We start from the raw sequence: 20,940 nt of genomic DNA, 5'->3' as shown, positions 1-20,940 counted from the left end.
GTTGAAGTTGGAACTTTACATACACCTTAGCCAAATACATTTAAACTCAGTTTTTCACAAATTTTCACAATTTTATTTCTTTCATCACATTCCCAGTGGGTCAGAAGTTTACATACACTCAATTAGTATTTGGTAGTATTGCCTTTAAATGGTTTAACTTGGGTCAAACATTTCGGACAGCCTTCCACAAGCTTCCAACAATAAGTTGGGTGAATTTTGGCCCATTCCTCCTGACAGAGCTGGTGTAACTGAGTCAGGTTTGTAGGCCTCCTTGCTCGAACACTCTTTTTCAGATCTGCCAACAAATTTTCTATAGGATTGAGTTCAGGGCTTTGTTATGGCCACTCCAATACCTTGACTTTGTTGTCCTTAAGCCCTTTTGCCACAACTTTGGAAGTATGCTTGGGGTCATTGTCCATTTGGAAGACACATTTTCAACCAAGCTTTAACTTGACGGTGTTGCTTCAATCCACATAATTTCCCTCCCTCATGAGGCCATCTATTTTGTGAAGTGCACCAGTCCCTTATGCAGCAAAGCAGGAGGGACTGGTGCAGCAAAACAACATGATGCCGCCACCTCCGTGCTTCACGGTTGTGATGGTGTTCTTTGGCTTGCAAGCCTCTCTTCTTTTCCTCCAAACATAACGATGGTCATTATGGTCAAACAGTTTAATTTTTGTTTCATCAGACCAGAGGACATTTCTCCAAAAAGTACAATATTTGTCCCCATGTGCAGTTGCAAACCATAGTCTTGCTTTTTTTATGGCGGTTTTGGAGCAGTGGCTTCTTCCTTGCTGAGCGGCCTCTCAGGTTATATCGATATAGGACTCGTTTTACTGTGGATATAGATACTTTTGTACCGGTTTCCTCCAGTATCTTCACAAGGTCCTTTGCTGTTGTTCTGTGATTGATTTGCACTTTTCACACCAAAGTGCGTTCATCTCTAGGAGACAGAATGCGTCTCTTTCCTGAGTGGTATGACAGCTGCGTGGTTCCATGGTGTTTATACTTGCGTAATATTGTTTGTACAGCTGAACGTGGTACCTTCAGGCATTTGGAAATTGCTCCCAAGGATGAACCAGGCTTGTGGAGGTCTACAATTTATTTTGCGGTCTTGGCTGATTTCTTTTGATTTTCCCATGATGTCAAGCAAAGAGGCACTGAGTTTGAAGGTAGGCCTTGAAATACATCCACATGTACACTTCCAATTGACTCAAATGATGTCAATTAGCCTATCAGAAGCTTCTAAAGCATTGACATCATTTTCGGGAATTTTCCAAGCTGTTTAAAAAAGGCAGTCAACTTAGTGTATGTAAACTTCTGACCACTGGAATTGTGATACAGTGAATTCTAAGTGAAATAATCTGTCTAAACAATTTTTGGAAAAATGACTTGTGTCATGCACAAAACCGACTTGCCAAAGCTATAGTTTGTTAACAAGAAATTTGTGGAGTGGTTGAAAAACGAGTTTTAATGACTCCAACCTAAGTATATGTAAACTTCCGACTTCAACTATATGCCATGTAACAATGCTGCCCTTGAAAAACTGACTGCCAGCTTGGACAAAAGATTATGATCTTGACTGGAGGCCCTTCACCGGATGAGAAGAAATATTACGTTGGGCATTACCAATTGTGCCAACTTGTCAGAACATGGACATAACAGATGTAAAATTCTTTGCAAGTGTGTGAACAGGGAATTTTCTGAAGGAGGTCATTAGTTTGTCCTCCAGAATTGAGAAACTCTATACCAAGTGGTATTACAGTTATGAAAATGTAGTCAAATCTCTTTACCCTGTATAGTGATATACTGATGTAATCCATTTATATAGAAAGTGAACTCTGAAAAACTCAAGTTTACAACAAATGAGAAAGAACATGACTGAACAGTGAAATAAACACACAAATTAAATGCCAAGTGAAATATGAATCTTATTTATGGAATAAAAATAACAGGTTTAACACTGCCAATATAAAGTAAAACAAATGTTAGAGCTTCCCCACACATCCCCAAATAAGGACCATTACCCAACCACATCTCACTGCAGTCTGGCGACACAAGACATACTTCACATACTTATTATTTTTTTAATAATAGTCAGTCATTTGTTGTTAATGGTTGACATCTTATGAAAAACAATGTCCTGGGTAAATTTCTAATTAACTATGGAGATGACATCAGATCCCTACAGCACACAAAAACATTGTGCCATGATAGTATCCTGGAAACCAACTAAATGCAAATGGTGTATATTTCTGATGTTAGATGAAGGGGGTTTGTTTATGTGACAAAAACTAAACACACAACAGCAAACACATGCCAGACAAAATAAAATAAAAAATAAAAAAGTTTACAAAAAAAATTGGGAAAGAGTATGGAAGACACCACCATATTGAAGATGTGCGTGTTTGGTGGCTACCCCCTGAACAAAAAAGTAAAGTTGAACAGATAATTCCAAAAACAAAACACTGTCCCAAAACAACACTCCATACCAGAGTGTACATTTACACTGAATGAGGAGTGTGTGATTTTGGCCAGTCTGTGGTGAAAAGCATTAAAACGGACTCAAGATCAAAATACTTGTGTGATGATGGAGCTGACAAATCACACACAAAACCTGGGGAAGATGAAGACATGGGAAGACATGGGTGAAAGAATGTCCCCCATTATCAGAAATACACAGAGAAAAGACAAAGACAAACAGCACAGAGGGTTTGTGCGAGGCTGGTTCCAGGTCTTGCTACTTTTTGGTTGTTTTGCGGATCAATGCCATTCTCTGGATGAGACAAATGAAAAACATGCTCAATCACTATTGCATTTAGGTCATTTTTTCGTAGACATTCTTATCCAGAGCACCTTACAGTCAGTGCATTCAACTAAGGTTGGTAAGACAACCACATATCAGTCCCATATTAAATTATGGAAATTATTTTCAGTACTTCCTAAACAAACAATACACCAAAATAATAATTATATAATACATGTACAGTGCTGTGAAACAGTATTTGCCCCCTTTCTAATTTTCTCTACTTTTGCATATTTTTGATACTGAATTTTATATCTTCAACCAGAACCTAATATTAGACAAATGGAACAAATAACACAAAAATTACATACTCATTTCCAGTGGTGTAAAGTACTTAAGTAAAAATACTTTAAAGTACTACTTAATTAGCTTTTTGGGTATCTGTACTTTAATATTCACTACATTCCTAAAGAAAATAATGTACTTTTACTCCATACATTTTCCCTGACACCCTAAAGTACACGTTATAATCTGAATGCTTAGCAGGACAGGAAAATTGTCAAATTCACACACACATCAAGAGAACATTCCTGGTCTGATCTGGCGGACTCACTAAACACAAATGCTTCATTTGTAAAGATGTCTAGCCCACTCTTCCATGCAGAACTGCTTTAATACAGCAACATGTGGGTTTTCAAGCATGAACTGCTCATTTCAAGTCCTGCCACAACATCAATTGGGATTAGGTCTGGACTTTGACTAGGCCATTCCAAAACTTCAAATGGGCTGCTTTTTAGCGATTTTCATGTCGACTTGATTGTGTGTTTTGGATCATTATCTTGCTGCATGACTCAGCTGTTCCTTCTAGGGCTGGGTGATATGGCCAAAATCTCATATCCCGATATAGGTAATTTCATATCCTGATAACGATATATATAACAATATGGCACATATGCTGTAAATTCAATGAATAAATAGGTAATATAAAATGACCACATGTAAAGGCCTATTTCTTATTACATTTTGAATTATACTCAACAAATAAAAGGTACTTACTCATATTTGATTATTTCTCCTTTTCTTTAGAACCTTTGCGCAAATGTTCAATTAAGCATGTAACAAAATATAAAATATGTATATAAAAAATACATATATATTTGGGGGCTTGCCTGTTTTGCATGTTATTTTGGCATTAATGTGTGTCACATATCAATTTGCATTTGGTACCTTGGTCGAGTGTTGGCACCAACTCATGAAACCCCCGTTTCTCGACCGTGTAAATTGGGGCCATGTCTTTGCAGATGTAAGTTGTAATGGCAGCTGTTATCTCCTTCCATCTTCGTGAATCTTTGGCATATGGTGTGCCGCGGGCAAAAGCCTCTTGCGAGTCGGGGGTTTGTGTTGAGCACTCGACTGTACTTTTTTGGGTCTCATCTGTAGACTCTCTCCGTACTGTTTCACATGATTCTTGTGTAGGTGGTAAAAGAGGTTAGTGGTGTTTGAGCTTGTTGTCGGGACCGTCCTTCGGCATATTTTGCAGATTACTTTTTTTTAGTCCGTGTTAGACTTTTCATACCCAAACCACGTGCATGCGACCAAAGAAGCCCCTCTTTTAGGTAAGAGGTCCTTGCTCTGTGTCACGTTCACTCTCCTCCATGTTTGTTTGTGTTGCAAATTTCCCCGTGTGGAAGAACGCAAAGCGTCGTCCAATTGACGACAAAATATTGCCGTAAAGAGTGATTTGCGACACAACGAAATAAACAATAGAAAAGCGTTTATCGTTTCATATTATGCTCTATTGTCACACAATATATATATCGTCATATCGCCCAGCCCGAGTTCCTTCTCCTTCTTAAGGCAAGTCGTCTAGGTCCTGAAGTAGCAAAGCATCCTAAAACTATCACACTACCACCCACCACCATGCTTGACCATTGGTAGAAGGTTCTTAGTGTGTAACTGGTTTTGCCACCTTTAGCTGAATGACTGCAATCAAATTTCATCGGAAAAGTTCTCAAGTTTGCCAAAAAACACCTGGATGATCATCAATACTCTTAGAAGAATGTTCTTTGGGTGACATAGGTCCTATTATGCCTGGTGAAAACCAAACACTTGATTCATTCTTCTAAGAGTCTTGATGATCATCCAGGTGCTTTTTGGCAAACTTGAGTAAACTTTTCCGATTAAATTTGGTTGCAGTCATTCAGCTAAAGGTGGCACAACCAGTTATTGAGTGTAAGGGGGCAATTACTTTTTCACACAGGGGAATTGGGTGTTGCATAACTTTGTTAATTAATAAAATAAGTACATCTTTCTTTGTTACTTGTAAACTCAGGTTCCCTTTATCGAATATTCGGTTTTGGTTGAAGATCTGATAACAATCAGTATCAAAAATATTGAAAAATAGAAAAACTCAGAAATGGGGAAAATACTTTCACAGCACTGTTCATTTAAATTATTGAACGTTTAGCACAATTCATTAGTATACATGTGAACCCTGGGTGTGATTAAGATGAAAGAGTGACAAACAAACCTGTTTGTGGGCCTCTGTGGTACAAGCCTTCTTATACGGCCGAATCTCATCTGAACCATAGCCAGGAATCCACATGTTCCATTGGCGCTCTGTTGAGTGGCAGACAACATAGGGAGTGAGAATAAAAATCCAAGAGAAAATACACTCAATAGGAAATAGTCCATTAACTTAATCCACCTTTTATATGCATATCTTTAAAACTCAAAACTGCACTCAAGACTCTGTTCATTTTTGCCATTGTAAATTAATCATTCCAGTAATGGAGACAAACACTGCTTCTGTCACAATAGCTGCCAGGGCTCCACGGTGCGACTATTTTACTCACATATGCACCTGGAATTTTTATTTAGAAGCACCAGTGGAACTAGAAAAATGAAGGATTCTATCGTTATTACCGCTAATATTGCGATCCTAAATTTCTTTGTGTGCGCCAACATTTCTCCAAAATGTTCAGCATATAGCCCTGACTCCAGCGGCTGCTCCAACCATTTTTTTCCTTCACCTTTATTTAACCAGGTAGGCTAGTTGAGAACAAGTTCTCATTTACAACTGCGACCTGGCCAAGATAAAGCAAAGCAGTGCGACACAAACAACACAGAGTTACACATGGAATAAACAAACACAGTCAATAATACAATAGAAAAAGTATATATACAGTGAGTGCAAATGAGGTCTAAGGGAAGGTCTAAGGGAATAAGGGAAGTGAGGCAATAAATAGGCCATAGGGACGAAATAATTACAATATAGCAATTAAACACTGAGTTGATAGATGTGCAGAAGGTACTTGCATTTAAGAGCAGTTGGAGGAAACGGAAGAAGAGTTGTATGGCATTGAAGCTCGTCTAGAGGTTAGTTAACACAGTGTCCAAAGAAGGGCCAGAAGTATACAGAATGGTGTCGTCTGCGTACAGGTGGATCAGCGAATCACCAGCAACAATGACCGACATCATTGATGTATACAGAGAAAAGAGTCGGCCTGAGAATTGAACCCTGTGGAACCCCATCAGCCAGTATTAGCCTGTACTTTTACTCACCCAGGTGTAGCTGGACGTCCTTCACTTCTAAGGTGTTGGATTTGCGATGGCGGGCCAGCTGACAGGCAGCCGTCACCACACTGTCAATGAAGTCATCTGCAATCTGTAGCAGCATCTGAGAGGAAGACAGATGGGGGACCTCAGGTGACAAGTGATGAGGCTCCTAAACATTGCATGCACTAGTCTTTGCATTGTGGTTTGGGACGCCATCGTCAGTGAAAGACACTTCTGAGCTAGGAAGCATACCTCCTCCACATCCTCATCGAGCTGCTCATTGGGGTCAATCTCTCTTACGAGGTCCTGCAGCTTCTTTTTACTCAACACCTGAGTGGAGGGCAAACAGGTTGTTCGTCATAGTCAATGGTGCACTCGAAGCAGTCAAGTAGAGTGGCTATACGCTCATTGTACACCCTGAAACTTGGCATCTGGCTAGGGAGATGAATATAGAAGGCATGTTTTTACAGAATCAACCTGCACATGAAACTGAAGGATTGGCGTCAATGTATGTAAAGCCAAGTAGTAATTGTACCTTACAGTTATAGTGAATTCTTTGAACAATTCTATTTAAAACCGTCACCCAGCAAGAGGTATACTCTTGCATGGTCGTGCTTATTAGCCACCAAATGGAAGAATCCGAACTGAAACAGGGAGGGATTTCCTGTCCAATAAGAAAGATACATTGAAATTTTCTGTCGCAAAACTTTTTACAGCATGCCCCAGGTAGGTGATGATGAAATGGATAGGAGGAATCACCTGACTTCCTTCTGGGCTGATTCTGCCGGCAGGGCCAGGTGTGCCCATCACCTTCCCTGGAACGGCGGCGGCGTTGCTATTGGCCATGCTGGTGGCGAGAGGTAGTGTGGAGGTAGGCCTCGGCTTTCACGGTGAAGAAGTTGGAGTGGTTGGACAGTGGGTGGCACTGGGTCATAATCTGCCAGATGGTGGGGCCTCTCTCTGGGTCTGCACTGTCGTCGTAAGGACCGTGAAACTGGAATCAAAAGGGAAAAGTGTGAGAAAAAAAGCTCCTTGCTCCCTCAATCAAAAAGCACACAGAATGCCAGGGTGCGGATAGACTGGTACATGGGATATGACTAGGGCCTTATAACATCTGCGTTGTGGAGAACACCTGCATTAAAGGGTAACTCCACCCCAAAACCCACATTTCTTCTATTTTTCCCCAGACCTCAAAAGTCGTCTCCTGATGTAGTTAATATTGTAGTCCACAACAATGCTTTAAGTGTGATTTTGAGCATGAAAACCTGAAAAACAAACATAATTTGGGAAAAAAATTCATGACATCTAGGCAGTTATCCATTTAAATGTCAGACTAATTAACTAAAACCTAGGTTACAAAACCTGGAATGATATTTATATGGATATTTACTGGGTAGTTAAAAAACAAATATATCACACATTGCGGCTGGCAAACCAGTAAACATTACACCGTCTGTCAGTCTTACATTATTGCGTATGGGCATATCAACACTCACGTGACAGCTAAGTTAGCTAGCTGGCTATGTTTGTTGACTAGCTAGCCGGCCGACATGTTAACTGGATAAATATTTATTAAGCACATGTTGATTGTATGATATCGTGAGACAAGCGTTGAGTTTAACTAAAGGAATCCGTAATAATGTTGAAAAACTAACGTTAGTAACAAATGCATCACAACTACAGCTATTTTCAGTTAACGTCAGTTAGTTAGCAGGCTAATAACATGGTTTAACTAGGTAACGTTACAGATTTAGCAAATATTCAGCTTGAAGACACAACGGTCACATTTTCCATGGAATGGTCCAAGCAAGCGTATCTACATATATTAAATAAATACCTTAATAGCCAGCTAGATACCTGCTAACACGACATGGGGAGGATCTCAATTGCAGACGTCATCTATCTTTGCCTCCTTCTCAAAAACCTATTGGAGGAGAGGGTCCGAAGCGCGGGACCTCTGGCTTTCTCATCCAATGTGTTTTTGAGAAGGAGAGAGGACGCGAGCAGTAAATAACTGACCTCTTCCCATAATCATTACGCTGTGAAGCTAGCTGGAAAATGTACAAGTAATCTCTCAAAGATACATATATATATGTTTTGAATACTTACCTGACAAAACAAACACTATCTCCCCATGTTTTATACTAGCTAATTTAAGTCCACACAACACAAACCTGTCTATGGCAAGAAATTCCGATTTTTTTTCTTATCTTCCTATTTCAATAACTGTATTTCCGGTACACCCAAATAGACGTACTACTCCCCCCAGTGTCTGATGAGGGAAATGTTGCACAATTATAATTTAACACATTTATGAAGATTTTACACTATTGTGGCGAGATGTACTGTTTGGATTCTTTACATACAATAGAAATAAGCTGAAACATTTTTATGTAATTAATTTCATTATACTTTTGGCCAAATGTCATATACACAAATGTAAATTTACAAACAGAAAACCACATTTTCGTACCCTACAAAAAGAAATTGAACTGTATTTTAAGACGGTTAAATGCTCTACTAACAAAAAAAGCTGTTAGAATTGTAAGTATATGTATGTCCCTTAAGGTCCTTGTGTAATTGTAATGTAATATTGTACCCCCTAGCTCGATTGTCCATTGTTTGTAAGCTATGTATGCTTGTGTTACCTCATGTGCTTTATGTATTGATTTGTTGTTAATAGAAAAAAAGAAAGAAAAAAGGGAAATGTTGCACAATGTAGCAACGCCCACTTCCGCTCTACTTCCGACCCGATACATAGCTTCCTGTCTCGATCGAGTCCTGTCAGCCTGATTGTAGCCACACTAGCTTAGAAGTCCCTCGTTTTATTATTATCTCAGTATATTAATATTATCATATTTCTATAGTGTTTTTTTATTTGTATAATTATTGTTGAAAATCATGTTTATCCGTTCAGTTAGTGATTTTTGTAATTCGATTATTGTGTGCTGTCTTTTTTTTGTTTCTTCACTAGTTAGCTATTAACGTTCTAACTAGTAAGGTGGCTAGCAATTAACCAACGCCTCCCTCCCCTACCAATCATGGCACTGTTTTACTCAGGACGCGTGTAAGAGCTGCCATTGACGGATGTACATCGTCTGGCCAAGACAAGTAGCAAAGCACCGAACTCCAAGTTAAAAACAAGGATTCAAACTTTGTGTCCAGTTACCTTTTCAACTATGAAGGTAAGTATAGCCAAGTTGCCTATCAGATCAGACAAGGACGTTTACTCAAAGCTGTAACGTAGTTTAAGACATGCCTTTTGCAGTAGTTAGCTAACATTATGATTGCTCTTTCTTTTGATTCCAAACAGCTTCGAACAGGGCCAATGTGACAGGAGAGGTCAGCATAAGGGTTTGCTGCTACAGGTCCAGGAGGAAAAATGAGAAACCACACAGTTTGAGTGTAGGGTGAAAAGTCAGGTGTTTGTGACACACTATATGCAGGTTACACAGTCAGAGATGAAGCCTAGTCTTAGACTAAGAAGTTCCTGTCAATGGAGCTCTGCATTAAGAGGCATTGCTTAGTGTAGGACTAGGTTTAACCCATGTCGATGAAAATAAAAAATAATATAGGCCTAAATACTCAAGCGCACACATTCGTTCTGTCTGCTCAGACTAACAGCCTCACCTGTTGTTCCTGTCAATCAGACATGCAGTGTCGACCAATGAACCAACGATGGGTGAGGGAGGGCCGAGCCAACTTACTCACAGTCACACACTTAGCAGCCGAGGAGAGAGAGGAAGGACAGCTGTGAAAACAACAGCTGGAAAATGAGTCGGAAGCACAGTAGCGTTTAGATGCATTTTAATAATGTAGACAATGTTAGAGCACAGTGTAGAATTTGCCTTAACAAAATCTCATGTAAAGCCGGTTCTACAACCTACACCGGCATATGCAAACTGTGCACCCACCTGTGAAGCTAGCGGGTCTGCTAGTGATAGTGCTGGAGCCAGCACCTCCACACGTGGAGATGTATCCACTCAGTCAAGTAGGCCTACTCCGCGACCCACAGCAACGCAGTCTTCTATGGACCAGTTTAAGCCAAAGTCTGTCTGTAGCAGAACAAGGCCAAATTGATATTGCATTGGATAAATGATTGGCACCGATTTCCAGCCATTTTCGATCGTGGAGGACGGAGGTTCTAGAAATTATCGCAATAGTCCAAATACAATGTACACAATTCCAAGCAGGAAAACCCTTTTAAAATCACTTATTCCACAACTACGAGAGCACACAGGCTTCAGTGCGGGAAAGAGCCCAAAAAGCTACTGCAGTTTGCCTTACCACTGACTGCTGGACATCAAGGGTAACCACTTCTTACAGGTCGGTTACATGTCACTTCATTGAAGATTTTTCAATGTCTAGCTGTCTTCTGGACTGTTTTGAGTTCAGCGACAGACACCTCAGAGAACTTGGCAGAGGAACTGTTGAGAGTGGCCAGAAAATGGCAAGTAGATGGAAAAGTGGTCTGTTGTGTGAGCGACAATGCAGCTAACATAACCAAAGCCATGAACATTTTAAAATAGATCCATGTCTTGCCCACACAATCAACCTGATTGTAAGAGATGCTCTCGAGGTGATGAAGCCCACCGGACAAAGTGAAAGGAGCTGTGGAATACTTCCACAGGAGCACAGTAGGTGATGAAAAACTAAAGTCTACACAACGCCAGATGGGGATGCCTGAGCTGAGGCCTAAACAAGACTGCACTACAAGGTGGAATTCAACATTTTATATGTTGAAGTGGTTTATTGAGTCAAAGGATGCCATCATCTCTACCCTGGCTACTGTCAATGCACCTGTTGATGCTCTGACCCTAGAGGAATGGGAGGTGGTGGAGGAGATGTGCAGAGTCCTGGAACCCTTTGAGCAGGTCACTGTGGAGATCAGTGGAGAGGGCAGTTATTACTACATCATTATTCAATCCAGTATTATATATGTATATTAGCAGTAGATGAGAATGTAGTATCAGTAGACAAAACATGAACCTGAACTAATAAGTTACTGTTCTCTCGTTTCAGCTATGTGACAGCCTCAGAAATGATACTCCTGTGTAAGGGTCTGCAGCGAATCACATTCAGCCGCCAGAGAGAAGCAAATGTAACCACAGGACATGTGAAAGAGTTGATGGACACCCTATGTTCATCAATGGACAAAAAGTTCCATAGAATGGAATATAATCACGTGCTATCAGAAACCACTGCACTTGCCCCCAGGTTTAAGAAGTTAGCCTTCAGTGATGCCAGAGCGATTGATGAGGCTCTTCAAAGAATAACCTCAGCAGCAGGGAGGGACAGTCCCAGCAGTCAGCTGGCTCAGGCACCAGGGCAACATGAAGAAGAGGGATCAGATGGAGCAGAAGCACCAGCAGTAGTGCCACAAACATCTGCTGTTTGGATGCTGTTTGACGAGAGAGCAACTGGGGATGCAGCATGAAGGAATCCCTCAGCAGATGCCATAATGGAGGTCCGATGCTATTTGGAGGAGGCCCTCCTCCAAAGATCTGCAGATCCTCTGAGCTGGTGGAAGAACAAGGCCTCGGTCTACCCACGGCTTACTAAAGTCATGACAGGGAGACTGCATAGTGGCCACATCCGTTCCCTCTGAGATGGTCTTCTCGAAAACTGCACAAATAATTACTGAGAGAAGAAACCGCATCAGCCCCTCAAAAGTGAGGCAGCTTGCATTTCTGATTGCAAATCTCTCATAAAAGCAAAATATGGTCAGCATTGCTGTGTGCTGCTGGTTATAACAAGGAAGAGTACAATTTCATTTAATAATTTAATTAGAATTGTTCTAACACCAATTATAGTCAAACTGTTTGACTTGAAAAAATACAAAACCTTTTTTTTAAAGAACCGTTTGGGCGCCAAAAGACCCAGCTTTTTTTGGTGAGCTGAGCAGAACGAGCCGGCTCACTGAAAAGAGCCGGAATGCCCATCACTACTGACAAGATGCGATCGGGACAGGAAGCTATGTATCAGGTAGGAAGGTGAGTGGAAGTGGGCGTTGCTATGTTGTGCAAAAGGTCTATGTGAACGCAATCCCCAAAAACTGATATCACGTGTAGCCTAGTCAATAACCCACAACTGGTCAGTGTGATTGTGTATGGGTAAATTTGGGCATGACATAATTTAATACTAAATAAAAATGTTTGGTTTTATGTTTTCACACATTTTCTTTACCGCTTGATGTCAACAAAGCACTTTTGTGTCAGTTTTATTCAACCACAACACACTTTAGCTCTGTACACAAACATTTGAGGCCCAAATAAAATTGTTAAATGTAATAGAAATAACTATTCGTCACAATTTTTTTCCCAGTACAAATATATTCACATTTCAGTGTCATTCAGTTCACTCTGTGAACATGAAGTTCTCATAAATTCTTTAAAAAAATATCACAGTAAAAAGGAAAGATGGTAAACATTATCTAAACAGATGGGTCACAACTTGATACAATATAATACACTAATCAGACAGTCATATTGCTGTTTCTAATACATGCTATTTTTTTGTACAGCTCTTGTAAACAAAGATTTAAACTGTATAACAAGTTCATATGACACTTCAATGAGCATTTCAGCTTTCAAATATGTTAAACGTTGACATTTATATTTTACTTTTTGTGCTGTTTTATTTACGAAATATATTAGATATTGGAATCTATATATAGCCTATAGCCATTCAATGCTAAAAGAGACGCATTTTCTTGTAAATAACAGGTCATCAATGTTGGACGGTACTGGTCATGAATGGTCCCTGCTTTGCCCATTAAGGTGACCCAAGGGTTGGGAGTGCAAGGCAGAGGGCAGCCAATGGTGCCACCAAGTGCATTCTGGTACACACAGCCAATTAAAAGAGTATGGCTGTGTGTACCAGGTTGGGCTCTATTCAATCCATATTGGTGAAATTCAGCGTTACAGTGAGATTTACATTTAAAGATAATGTTTCTGTGTTAGTGGAGACTGCATTCACAGTAAATGCTGCACGTTTAAGCTCAATGGGAAATTACCATTACATTTATAGCGTGCAGTATGTAACACTTCAGCAATACTGGTTGAGCTTGCTGTATTCAGAAAGGCTCCTCATATGTGTAGACCACACTGGCCAGGTGTGGGCCATTGGCATGGAGAGATGTAGTGCAATAGCCATTGGGCAACTCTTTGAGAGGGGCAGTCATACTGGGCCTGGGTTATTGTGGTCCTTGTCCCTGTTGAAACCATAGGCAGTACATGTTTGTTGTTGTGTAGTGTCCCCTGTGGAGTTGCCAGATTGGGATCTGGGGGCTGGTCACTGAATGGGGTGGCATACTTGGGCTCCAGGGGCAGGGCCTCAGTGTGCTCTAGGAGCTTTCCAGGGGTATCATAGTGACTTGACAGTGAAGGGGACGGTGTAGCCCTACTCCACTGTGGGCCGGAAGGTGGAGCCAAGCTTCTGCCCCCCAGCCTTCACATCTGGCTCAGCATAGTTTAGGCAATCAGAAACACGAATGTGTCATAGTGCTCACATATTATTTATAGTTCTATGAAGCACCAGAAACATATAGCTCAAGTACAGTTTAAATGTGACATCCTTAATTTCAGAAAGGGTAACGGGGGTTAAGGATTGTCATGACAACATACCCCAGTACTGTACAACACAGGGGCTTGGGCTCCCGAGTGGCTCAGTGGTCTAAGGCATCTCAGTGCTAGAGGCGTCACTACAGATACCCTGCTTCGAATCCAGGCTGTATCACAATCGGCCGTGATTCGGAGTCCCATGGGGCGACGCACAATTGGCCCAGCGTTGTCTGGGTTTGGCCGGTGTAGGCCTTCATTGTAAATAAAATGTGTTCTTAACTGACTTGCCTAGTTAAATAAAGGTTAAATGTTTTTTACAGTACTGGGGTATGTTGTTATGACATTAGAGCTCATAAGGGCAAAAATACATTCAAATTCAAGTGTTGCCCTGTACTCTCTCCAGCCATGTCTTGAAAGAGCCTCCCTCATACTCCGTAGGGATCATATCATGGGCATTGTTGAGCCCCTACAAGAGCTCTGTGGCTGGGATGAGGTCTGATAGGGGAGGCCTCAGACCCTATCCCGTACCCAACCTTCGAGAAGGAGCTATTTTAATTTGAGATGCCTATAATTGTCTTAGACCTGGGGATGTCAAGGTGGCCTGCTGTGGTGGAACGGAGTGAGCTTGAAGGTTGGTGCGGCAGGTAGCCTAGCGGATAGAGGCGAGCCAGTTCCAATCCTATGGGCCACTGCCTGTCGTTCTGCCCTTGAGCAAGGCACTTAATCCCCCACGGGAGAGGGAGGTCTTGACTTTGGCAATGTTGCAGAGGTGGAAGAGGGTAGAGTCCAGGCTGACGCCAAGGTTACATGCGTGAGAGGAGGGAGAGACAGTGGTGTCGTCAATGGTGAGGTTGCCAGCTTTGGTGAGGGTAGATTTGGTGGCTATCATGAGGAGTTCCATTTTAAGGTTTGTTGCATCCATGTTTTTATTGCAGAGGTGTGAGGTATGATTGTAGCCTGGTGAGGAGGATCTGATGGCTCACTGTGTCAAAAGCGGGAACTTAGATGGAGAAGAATCAGGATGTGCACCGGCATCAGCGAGGAGGTCATTGACAACTTTGAGGAGTGCAGTTTTAGCACTGCGGAGGAGGCGGAAACCAGACTGGAAGGGCTCGATTAGCAGGTTGGTTTGGAATTGGGAGGCAGCAGTCCATTCCAGTCTTGGCAAGGAAGGGGAGCAGGGCATACAATTGTATTTTTGGTCCACCAGCCATTGTTGCAGGTAGATAAAAAAAATATACCAGCCACTCAGATTTTTTACCAGCCAAAATATTTTTGTTGTTGCTAAAATTACACCATCAAAACACAAAAAAACAGGTTTCTAAAACAATAAATGTATTACTAGTAATGTGGTATATTGTTTAATTAAACGTTTCTGTGACCCGAGTCTTTTAACCAAATATCATAGATGAGACAAATGTTCACCTGACCCTTTAAGGGCGGGAGGTTACATGGTAGCATGACTCCAGTCATATTTGTGCCTGTGAGATTGAGTCTGACTAGTTGATACGTTGTCTTCTCTTCCCTAACAGTTGAAACTTAAACATAGAAAAACAACCTAACTTGTGAACAAAACAATGTAAATAGCCAAGAAACATGAGGACAAAATCTTACTTCAGTAGACTTTAATATAAATTAAACCAACTTTTATGCCTCTGGAAAAGTAAAAAAGAAACAGTGAGCAAAGCGCAAAAATACCATTTGGGTAAGGAATACTTTTTCATGTGTGCAGCTTTTTTCTTATAAAAGACAACAAATTAAATTAATCAAACTACACCATAATTATATGCAGTTGAAGTCGGAAGTTTACATACATTTAAACTGATGTCTTGAGATGTTGCTTCAATATATCCACAAAAATTGTATTCCTCATGATCCATCGATTTTGTGAAGTGCACCAGTCCGTCCTGCCCCCACAACATGATGCCGCCACTCCTGTGCTTCGCGGTTGGGATTGTGTTCTTCGGCTTGCAAGCATCCCCCTTTTTCCTCCAAACATAACGATGGTCATTATGGCCAAACAGTTATATTTTTGTTTCATCAGACCAGAGGACATGTCCCCATGTGCAGTTGCAAACTGTAGTCTAGCTTTTTTTATGGCGGTTTTGGAGCAGTGGCTTCTTCCTTGCTGAGCGGCCTTTTAGGTTATGTAGATATAGGACTTGTTTTACTGTGGATATAGATACTTTTGTACCTGTTTCCTCCAGCATCTTCACAAGGTCCTTTGCTGTTGTTCTGGGATTTATTTGCACTTTTTGCACCAAAGTACGTTCATCTCTAGGCGACAGAACGCGTCTCCTTTCTGAGCGGTATGACGGCTGCGTGGTCCCATGGTGTTTATACTTGCGTACTATTGTTTGTACAGATGAACGTGGTACCTTCAGGCGTTTGGAAATTGCTCCCAAGGATGAACCAGGCTTGTGGAGGTCTTAGCTGATTTTTCCAATGGTGTCAAGCGAAGAGGCACTGAGTTTGAAGGTAGGCCTTGAAATACATCCACAGGTACCCCTCCAGTTGACTCAAATGATGTCAATTAGCCTATCAGAAGCTTCTAAAGCCATGACAATTTTCTGGATTTTTCCAAGCTGTTTAAAGGCACAGTCAACTTGGTGTATGTAAACTTCTGACCCACTGGAATTGATACAGTGAAATAATCTGTCTGTAAAAAAATGTTGGAAAAATGCCGTGTGTCATGCACAAAGTAGATGTCCTAACTGACTTGCCAACACTATAGTTTGTTAACAAGACATTTGTGGAGTGGTTGAAAAACAAGTTTTAATGACTCCAACATAAGTGTATGTAAACTTCCGACTTCAACTGTACATAAGTAGCAGACAGTGTAGTCTCTCATTGGTTATTTTTGGTGATGAGATAACTACAGTGTACTAACCAGGGTTGTGTAGGTTATTTTCTAAATGTAATCTGTTACAGTTACTAGTTACCTGTCCAAAATTGTAATCAGTAACGTAACTTCCGACTTCAACTGTACCGGTATATCATATCCTGTGGCTGCTGCCATTTATTAAACTGCTGTTATTATCCCTGCACAAACTACACTTCACCTTCATAAACTGCACCACTCATATTTCGAAATGGACTACATCAAAACATCAATGAATAATTGCCCTCGGCAGTCTTTGGAGTGGCACCTGTTTTATCACTGCACAGAGCAGTGATTGGAATCTAGAAGTAAGAAACAATTAGATTTAGGGGCCTCAATGGTCCCCTCAGCAGCGCGTAGAACTTGGATAGAAAACCCTGTGTTAATGAAGGCACTTGCAGAGTCATACAGTTGTTACCACTGCTTACAACCAAATGTCTACAACAGAACTGTATCAGAATTTGAGCTACTGATATGAGTGATGACATGAGATGTGGGTGGAGTGATTTGGTATGTGTTGGTGGCTCTCTGTGTATAGTAGATGGAGGCCATGCTGCAATGTCAGATGAGAGGCTAGAGAAGGCTTACACTACAGTGGAGTGGAGCCCTGGGCCAGCTCCTCCCATCATCAGCACAGCCAATGGACATGTCAAGAGGGAAAGTGCCGGTATTATCCCTGGTCAGCATAGCAACAACATGGATTTATAAATTGATAGTTATCTTAATGTAAACACACGCAAATAGGCACACGCATACGCACACACATACAGTATAAACACCCACACTCACGCACGCATGGTGGCACGCAAACACACACACACTCTTAGGGACTTACAGTACTAATGAAAGTCACTTTGATGACTAAAAAGGCATCCTGGTCACATCTGACATCTTGACATACACACACACATTCCCCCCCACACCATTCCTCTTTCCTAATCATGCCACGCCTCTTGCCTTTAGATGGCAGTCTAAGCTTTTGGAGAGGCATAGCAGATGTAGACTTGATGGGGGAGATGTTATCCAGTTTCCGCACAGAACTGGTAGCCATGTTGAGAGGAGTGGAGGTCCTCAGTGATAAGGCCATTCTGCAAGAGGCCGGTGGGCTTACACACTGGGTGACGGCTTCCCACAAATACTTACGTAATACTTACATGTATGAAATATCAGAGAGTTAAAAAATGTAATGTTCTGTGGGTAACATGTACACTGAGTGTACAAATCATTAGGAACACCTTCCTAATATTGAGTTGCACCCCCCCTTTTGCCCTCAGAACAGCCTCAATTTGTCGGGCATGCACTCTACAAGGTGTCGAAAGTGTTCCACAGGGATGCTGGCACATGTTGATGCCAATGCTTCCCACAGTTGTGTCAAGTTAGCTGGAAGTCCTTTGGGTTGTGGACCATTCTTGATACACACAGGAAACTGTTGAGCACCTGTACTCAGTGTATTTAGCAGGTTTATATAGAGGGAGGTGGATTGGCAAGGGTTTCGTAGAAAAAAATATATAATTGGGGATTGGTTAATTTGTTGGACTGATTTATTTGAATTGTCTGTCTATTTGTTGTAACTGTAATGTGTTTTGTTGTCAGATGCTGTTGTGCGAACTCCCTTTCTGAGATGTTTGGACTGCTGGACTCAGTGAGGAGGGTTCTGGACCTGAGACCCAGTGAGACTGATGACAACCAGCAGCAGGTCCACAATGCTCTTAATGGTGAGACAATGTAAGCTTGGATGTGAGCTTGGAATGGGCAAACATACAGTGGTTGATCCACTAAAAGTTTTGCTATTATGCTGCGGTACATAGCGGTAATTTGTGGTTCAGTACGGTACCCTGCGTCACCACTTCATTGCTCCAGACCAGCGCAAGGGGGGAATTAGAGCACTGATTATGTTTTTGAGTCCTACTGTGTCTCTAACTGACAATGAATGGGAGACATGAACCTAAATAGAAACTGATAATTGTGCACGACTTCAGTATTACTTACTAACTAAAACTGTTGTTACACTTAGGTTTTTATTATTTTATTTTGTTAGGATTAATTTGCTCTTACTGTAGTGCTGTAGGCCACTCCCGACCGGTCTCGTTGTACAGCGCCTGAGTGGTGCAACGGTCTCAGACACTGCAGTGCAAACAGTGCAAGCTGTGTTGCTACAGATGCTGGTTCAATACCTGTGCCTGCCTCGACTGGGAGACCCATGAGATAACTAGGTTTTTGGTTTCTCTCCCTTTAAAAACAGTAATAAATAATTCTAAATAACAAACTGGCTTTATTATTTACAAATTAGCAACAATGTCTAACCCCATGTTCAAGAATGGCCTTTTTCCTCGCTCATTTTACGTTATTTGAAAACTAAATAATCTCCAAAATATTGATAATTTTTAAACAAAGTGATTATTATTAATTTACAATTATATAAAAGCCTGTTGGATATTCTCACAGATGTATTTTTAACCCTGTTGTTAGCGGGACAATATATATTGGTCATGGCTCCCGAGTGGCGCACAATGGGATTGCCTTGCAGTTCTCCAGCTGTATCCACTGAAAGCGCGCAAGGTTCAAGGCTCGAGGGTAGGGGGCACAGGATGGGCCGCAGAGCCGTGTTTCTTATTTCAGTGTTCATTGCCCGATGTTATACCAGTACAACCATGTATACTTCCTCAGTGCTGGAGGACCAGTTGGAGGACCAGAGGAAGCCGAGGCAGGATGAGCGCCCACCCAGCCCTGGTCACCTCTACGTGGGCAGCTTCTCCAAGGCCACCCCCTCAAAGTGCCTGCGGCTCTATTGCTCTAGCTGTTCCACCACCCAACCTCAGAACCAGACCACACAATCGTCCATTGTCTTATCCCGCATCACCACATCCCCAGTGGGTCCGCCTCTCACTGTGGCTGGCCTGCCTGTGGCCACACTGTCCGAACTCCCCACCGGCTCTTCAACCACTACACCACTGGCAACACCTCTGTAGGAAAGAGAGGCAGGGCCGGGTCTGTGGCTCTCCATGCAGCCTCCAGGGTGACTGTGCTCAACACTACCACAGAGTCAGGGCTGGGGACCCCTCTACAGGTGCTTCATCTAACCCAGGAGAGGGAGCAGGAGTCTGGGGACATGGAGAGCCAGAGGCTAGGGGAGGAGAGGATAGTACTTGTGCAGCAGGGGGTACTACTGGACACTCCAGAGATTGACACACTAGGCTGGGAACAGTGGGGGTCTCAATCAGTGATGGAGAAAGAGGGGGAGGAGGAGGAGCAGGGGAGGGACAGGAGAATGAAGGTACAGAAGGAACGGTTGCATAACGGCAAGAAGAGGGCATTAAAATAACATAAAACCAAGTGAGAGAAGAGAGAACCGTAACGAAAACAGTTAAAAGAAAATAGAGTGAGCGAGCGAGCGTGTGTCCATGTGGAAGAGAACAAGAAGGTGAACTTCGCCATGTCATGTGTAACTCCACACAGACATTTCAGATTTATTTTTACGTACAGTACATTTTCACATGGTGTTTATTACTGCAGTGCCCATAGTACTTTAATTACCCATGGTCTTCATCATCAAGGACATTGAAATACTTAATGATTGGGGAGAGTATGCTAAGTTGAGCCATTTTTTTACATTCAGCATTACCCTGTTTAGGGAAATATTGTAGTCTTTCTAACAAAGATATCTACATATATTTCAGGATGTTGTGCATCCCTGGAAATAATCAGAATCATTAAATATGACAGTTAAGCGGGTAAGTTAAGCTGCCTATTTCTGTACTGAATTAAATATTACCACTACTGTTTTAAAACACTGTCTATCTTTATTTCCCAAACACAAATCAGCACAATCACACAATCCATTGTTTTGTGTTTTAATAATATAAAGCATATTTAACACTGGCTTAATACCTGACTAGCACACTTTTAACTTAGGCCAGGCTCTGTTTTCACCTCATATCCCAGCGATAATGCAAAGAAAACACTTACATTTGCTCAGCTTTCACCCCAAGGCAAACATTTAGACTATATTAGCCCACACAGCTACAAGGATGCACTTTCATGCTAGGTTTAGGACCTCACATTGAAGCTTATAGGGCAAATCATTTTAGTGTCCCCCCTCTTGACAGGGTAGATATCATTTCCTGCAAATCTACACATTTTTCCATAGGGCGGAGAGAAATGCTTGCAGTTTTTAATATGATATAATTGTATTT

General features: G+C 41.6%; 2 pseudogenes; one reads left to right on the top strand and one right to left on the bottom strand.

The window, feature by feature from the left end:
- Positions 1 to 1,918: 1,918 nt before the first annotated feature.
- On the bottom strand, positions 1,919 to 8,369 carry LOC115141436 (transcription initiation factor TFIID subunit 12-like; annotated as a pseudogene).
- A 701-nt stretch (positions 8,370 to 9,070) lies between these two features.
- On the top strand, positions 9,071 to 20,529 carry LOC115141435 (glucocorticoid modulatory element-binding protein 1-like; annotated as a pseudogene).
- Positions 20,530 to 20,940: the final 411 nt, after the last annotated feature.

Source organism: Oncorhynchus nerka, linkage group LG14 (genome assembly GCF_034236695.1).
Source record: "Oncorhynchus nerka isolate Pitt River linkage group LG14, Oner_Uvic_2.0, whole genome shotgun sequence".
Classification (NCBI taxonomy): Eukaryota; Metazoa; Chordata; class Actinopteri; order Salmoniformes; family Salmonidae; genus Oncorhynchus; species Oncorhynchus nerka.
The sequence above is the reverse complement of the archived record's forward strand: the minus strand, read 5'-3'. Positions and strand labels throughout refer to the sequence as shown.